Here is a 6,000-nt window from a genome sequence, read left to right on the forward strand (position 1 = left end):
AGCAAATCTTGATGTTCATAAACTGAGGCAGTGAAGTGTGTATCATTGTGTCTCTGCAGGTTGTGTGGTTGTGGTGTCTCAGGTGAAGGCTGTGCTGCTCTCGCTTCAGCTCTGAGATCAAACCCCTCACACCTGAGAGTACTGAATCTGTTTGAGAATAAAATAGGAGACTCAGGAAAGAAGCTGCTCTCTGCTCTTAAGGATGATGAACATTACAAACTACAGGAACTCTGGTAAGTAATAACCTTTTTAGGTGAATGTTGGGGAAAAAAGAAGAATAATTTAACCTCATTATCATTTTCCTTTAATTTCAGTAAATGTCACATGGCCAGGCCATTAAATGAAACCAGTTTTAGAAATTTTCAGTGTTCTATTTAATCTGACTTTTTCCTCCCAGTTGTCTTTAAGCCTGTTTGTTGTTCAGTAAAATTGATTTAAAATTCATCTGAAAGCAGAAGATGGAGTCAGTCAGAGTCTCCAAAATGTCCCGTCTGAGTGCATGAGAGTGATTGTAAATGAACACCTCGTCTCCTTGTGACACCCTGCTGTCTCTGACTTCATCCTGCTGCTTTTGTCTGAATAAGATGATCTCGGCTTTTCCCTGTTTCTGATCAGCAGCACACTTTCTTCTCAACTCTCCTCAAAACTCAGTAAAATGATCATCTTTAATCCCACACTGCCACAAATGTGTGATTTAAGGAGCCACTTGACTCACTCCGACACTCCTTCCTGCTCTCCACCTCCACACCGTGTCTTCTGTCATTCCTGTAAAATTCACCTCGGCTTCTTCTTAAAGTCTGCACTTAAATCTACATGTAGAACAAGAGATCAAACCCACCGCAGTGTTACTGTTTAAAAAGCTCCAAAGCCTGTGATTGGATAAGACCAGTGATGTGATGGGAAACATCTGCTCACTTTCCTGTTAGATCTTGTGGAAGTTCTCGTTTGTTGGAGCTCAATGTTCGAACACAGATATTATATAAGACTGAATAAATGTTGAATTAAATTATAAACTGGAGATAATAATGTTTCTCTTGGAGCAGAGATGATTACGTGTTGGTCATGAAGTACCACAGTCCAGTGTGTGGGGATTAATCCAGATGTTCGTTTGTTTTTTCAGGTTTTGGTGAGAGTGTGTGTGTGTGTGTGTGTGTGTGTGTGTGTGTGTGTGTGTGTGTGTGTGATGAAGACTCTGGTGTTCCTGCATTTCCATGTTGGGGAACAGTCAACACATTCGTAAACACGTCAGTCATTTAGTTCTAACAAATGAAAGAGACTCGGAGATGTGGTCAGTGTGTCCCTTAAAAACCCTGAAAGAGCAGGTGAAAAAGCACAGGGACTCGAGCTGAACCCAGTCAGTGGAAGAGGGAGCTGAAATGGACAGGAACAGTTTCAGGACATTGGTGGGATTCTCACCTGACAGGATCGGCATTTGGGGAGTTAATCTGAGGAAGCCCCGAGGAGACTCACTACAAGGCACATTTATCTTTTTGTCCTTTGGTTGGTATTTACTATACACTCACTGAGCACTTTATTAGGAACACATGGATGGAACCGCCTTGTTGAGAGGGTTCACCGGAGAACGGCCAGACTGGTTTGAGCTGACAGAAGGGCTACAGTAACTCAGATAACCACTCTGTACAATTGTGGTGAGCAGAAAAACATCTCAAAATGCACAACACACTGAACACTGAGGGTGGATGACCACGTCGGGTTCCACTTCTGTCAGGGGATCAGTGTCATCCCTTTTATTTAAGCTGGCTACCAATCTTTTTCACCATCTAAAAAATACATGACATCTCCAATCTTTCCCCCTCCCAACCTCAACAGAGAGTCTTGTATGATGTGCTGTGGGTCCCTGCATTGGGTGTAGTTTTGAAAACAAGCTGGGACCCAGTATGCCTATGCCATTCTCTATTCCTGTGTTGATAAGAAATAGAAAACATAGAGCATATTTAACCCAGGGGGTACACCAGTCTAGTCTTCTTCCTGTTTCAAAATAACATCAGAGTGCCCAAGCGGATATTACTTCTAGACTTTCTGTAAAGCTAGCTCTTCTGAACATTAGATCACTTTCAAACAAGTCATTTTTAATTAATGATCTTATTTGCAAACACAATCTTGATTTTTTGCTTCTAACTGAAACATGGCTGGATCAAGCAAATAGTGCTACCACCCTTATTGAAGCAGCTGCCCGAAATTTTAATTTCATGAGTGCTACCCGACAAGGGAAAGGTGGAGGGATCGCAAATATATTCAAAGCCTCTTTTCAATCTAAACAGTCCTCACTTGGTGATTTTACATCCTTTGAACACTTATGTGCATTTGTTACATGCTCTCCTAACATGTTGTTATTAACTATTTACAGGCCTCTGAGACATTCAGCCAAAGTCTTTCTTGAAGAGTTTGGTGAACTGTTGTCAGTCATTTGCTTAGAGTTTGACTGTCTTATTATATCTGGGGATTTTAACTTGCATGTAGATAATCCTGAAAACACTTATGCCAGAGAACTACTTGCACTTATTGACAACTTCAACCTAGTACAATATGTACAGGGGCCGACCCACTCTCGTGGTCATACCCTTGACCTCGTTATCGCAAAGGGTCTTACTGTTGTTGACCTGGCCTTATCTGATAATTTCTGTGTTTTCTCTGATGTTTCTATGTCCTCTCACATTCAGAACAGCTCAACGACTATGGGTAGGAGAGTCATAAACGACAACACGTGTTCTCTTTGAGCAAGCTCTCTCACGGATCTCAACTAAAATGTCAGACTCTGTAAACGACTTACTGGAAATTTTTAATTTAAATATGACCCAAATTATGGATGATATTGCTCCATTCATAATCAAAAGAGTCAATGACAAGCAGAAAGCACCATGGAAGCAATACCCAGCTGTTAAATTGCTAAAGAGAGAATGTAGGAAGACTGAAAGAAAATGGCGTAAATCTAAACTTCACATCCATTATCAAATCCATAAAGAGATGCTTTGTAAATATAATTATGAAATTGGTAAAGCAAGACAGTCTTTCTTCTCCAATATCATCAGCAGGAATATGAGCAATGCCCGTGTGCTATTTTCAACAGTCGAGAAGCTAACTAATCCCCCACCACAATTAGCACCTGAACTTCTCTCAGTTAATAAATGCAATGAGTTTGCATCCTTTTTCAAAGGTAAAATTTATAAAATATGGCAGAATATTACTCATAATATATCTCAGTTGCAAATAACTGAAAAACTGCAATCACCAGTGACACAGACAGACAATTTCAACACAATGTCAGAATTTTGTTTGATTGATTACGAGACTCTTGAAAAAAATGTACAAAATCTCAGTTCCTCAACATCTGAATTGGACATTCTGCCCACCAACTTTTTTAAGTCTGTTCTTCACCTCATAATTACAGATGTGCTTCAGATCATAAATACATCCCTAGAGCCTGGCATTTTTCCTGTGTCCCTGAAAAAAAGCCATTGTAAAGCCCCTACTTAAAAAGAATAATCTGGATGCTTCAGTATTGAACAACTACAGGCCAATATCAAATCTATCATTCATCGGGAAAATCCTTGAAAAAATTGTCTTCAAGCAATTAACTGCCTTCTTGATATCAAACAGCTGTTTTGATAACTTTCAGTCAGGATTTTGTGCCAATCATAGCACTGAAACAACACTGATTAAAGTTATAAATGACATACATCTTAATACTGATGCAGGCAAAACATCGGTCCTGGTGTTACTGGACCTCAGTGCAGCTTTTGATACTGTTGATCACAACATACTGCTATATCGACTTGAACACTGGGTTGGGTTGACTGGTAAAGTTATCAATTGGCTAAAATCATACTTAAAAAAGATAGAAGCTTCTTTGTTACCATGGGAAATTGTACCTCAACATCAATGTCCTTGACCTGTGGTGTCCCCCAGGGGTCGATCCTTGGACCATTTCTATTCAACCTTTATATGCTCCCACTTGGACAAATTATCAAGTACAACTCAATTTTGTATCACTGCTATGCAGATGACACCCAAATTTATTTTGCTCTATCACCTAATGATTATGCCCCCCTTGAATGTCTCTACCAGTGTATCGACCGAATTAACAACTGGATGTCACAAAATTTTCTTCAGCTGAACACAGATAAAACAGAAGTAATTCTATTTGGGGAAAAAAGATGAAAGACTCAGGATTACCACTATTCTTGACACAAAGGGGATTAAAACAAAAGATATGGTTAAAAATCTTGGTGTTTTCATTGACAGCGAGCTAAACTTTGACAGTCACATGAAAGCAATCACTAAATCGACATTTTATCACCTAAAAAACATTTCCAAACTAAGAGGACTTATGTCAAAAAATGATCTGGAAAAACTTATACATGCCTTCATCTCTAGTAGGGTTGACTACTGCAATGGCCTTTTCACAGGCCTGCCAAAAAAAGACCATCAAACAACTTCAGCTGATTCAAAATGCAGCGGCTAGGGTTCTCACACGAACAAAAAGACCAGAGCACATTACTCCAATTCTAAGGTCCCTTCCCTGGCTTCCAGTAAGCTACAGAATTGACTTTAAAGCATTGCTGCTGGTGTACAAATCTCTAAATGGTACAGGGCCCAATTACCTCTCTGATATGTTGCAGCAGCCTAACCCAATCAGATCTACCAGATCGCAGCAGCAAAATTTACTGGTAAAACCTGTTGTTAAAACAAAGTGTGGTGAAGCAGCTTTTAGCTACTATGCAGTACAGCTATGGAACCAACTCCCAGAGGACATTAAAAATGCTCCTGCTGTTGGCAGCTTCAAATCTAGGTTAAAGACGCTGTTTTCAGATGCTTTCTGCTAACTGATATCATCATCTTTACATGATTTTAAACTTTACTTAACTTTTACAGTCTTTGCATGTTTTAAACTTTACTTAACTTATATTCTCTTTTATTCTGCTGTTTTTACTGAACTTTTACTTCATTTTATTATTTTATTTCTACTACTGTTTAATTCTTATTATTTTTTTCTCTCTTCCCCCTTTATTTTATGTAATTTTATTTTCTATTGTTTACTATTTTGCCTTTACCTCTGTAAAGCACATTGAACTGCCACTGTGTATGAAATGTGCTATATAAATAAACTTGCCTTGCCTTTGTCACTTGTCTTGTTCTGTGGTGGTTTGTGTTTGTCACTATTACTCAGCAATACTCAGGTTTTTAATGCGTCTTCATATAAATTCTGATTGTTTCTTATGTCGACATGTATTTAGTCCTCCTTAACGCTGGATTCAATCATGTAACTTTGGATAGATTTTCCTAAAAATATGCCACAGTATTTAGAAATTGGTGTAAAAAAGAGAGAATTAAACAGTTGGACCAGGGCATTAAAAATAAATGGTGGGACGAATGGCTAAAAGAAGTTGATAAATATGTTCAGCCACGAGAAACATGGCGTCGGAAACTTATTGACAAGTCTGGAGTTGTGATTTGCCTTTTATGTAATGAGGAAAAGACCTACAGCCAGAACAGAAAGAAGGTGCTTTTAAAGCATGCAAATGACGACCAAAATGATGAAAAAGCCATTGGTCAGCAGGCACTCACACAGACGTTGGCAGGTCAGTAAACAGATGTAACTGAGTAATTAACCGATTATCGCTCACACGCCATATTGACTGACACAGTAGATTGGGTCGACCCCCTTCCTACACCCTTACACTGAAAAGCAGGAGCCTGAATTTTGGAGAAATTTTAAATCTGTTTACTGGTGAAATCATGTGTTGGATTTTACTGTTTACAGATTTAAGAAAATGTTCCATAAAACCGGCTTCATAAACTTCCCTTTATGTGTAATAGTTCGAAAGAAGTTAGAATTTTATATAATTTTTCTGAATGAAAAATTGTCTGAATTTTGGGAAATTAAAAAAAATTGAAGATTATTTCTGGATATCAGCCATATGAATGAAAACCAAAACCAACATAATGGTTTTTTTTTTAAACCTTTTATATTTTTAGTAA

The sequence above is a fragment of the Neoarius graeffei genome, chromosome 22, assembly GCF_027579695.1.
Source record: "Neoarius graeffei isolate fNeoGra1 chromosome 22, fNeoGra1.pri, whole genome shotgun sequence".
NCBI classification, from domain to species: Eukaryota; Metazoa; Chordata; class Actinopteri; order Siluriformes; family Ariidae; genus Neoarius; species Neoarius graeffei.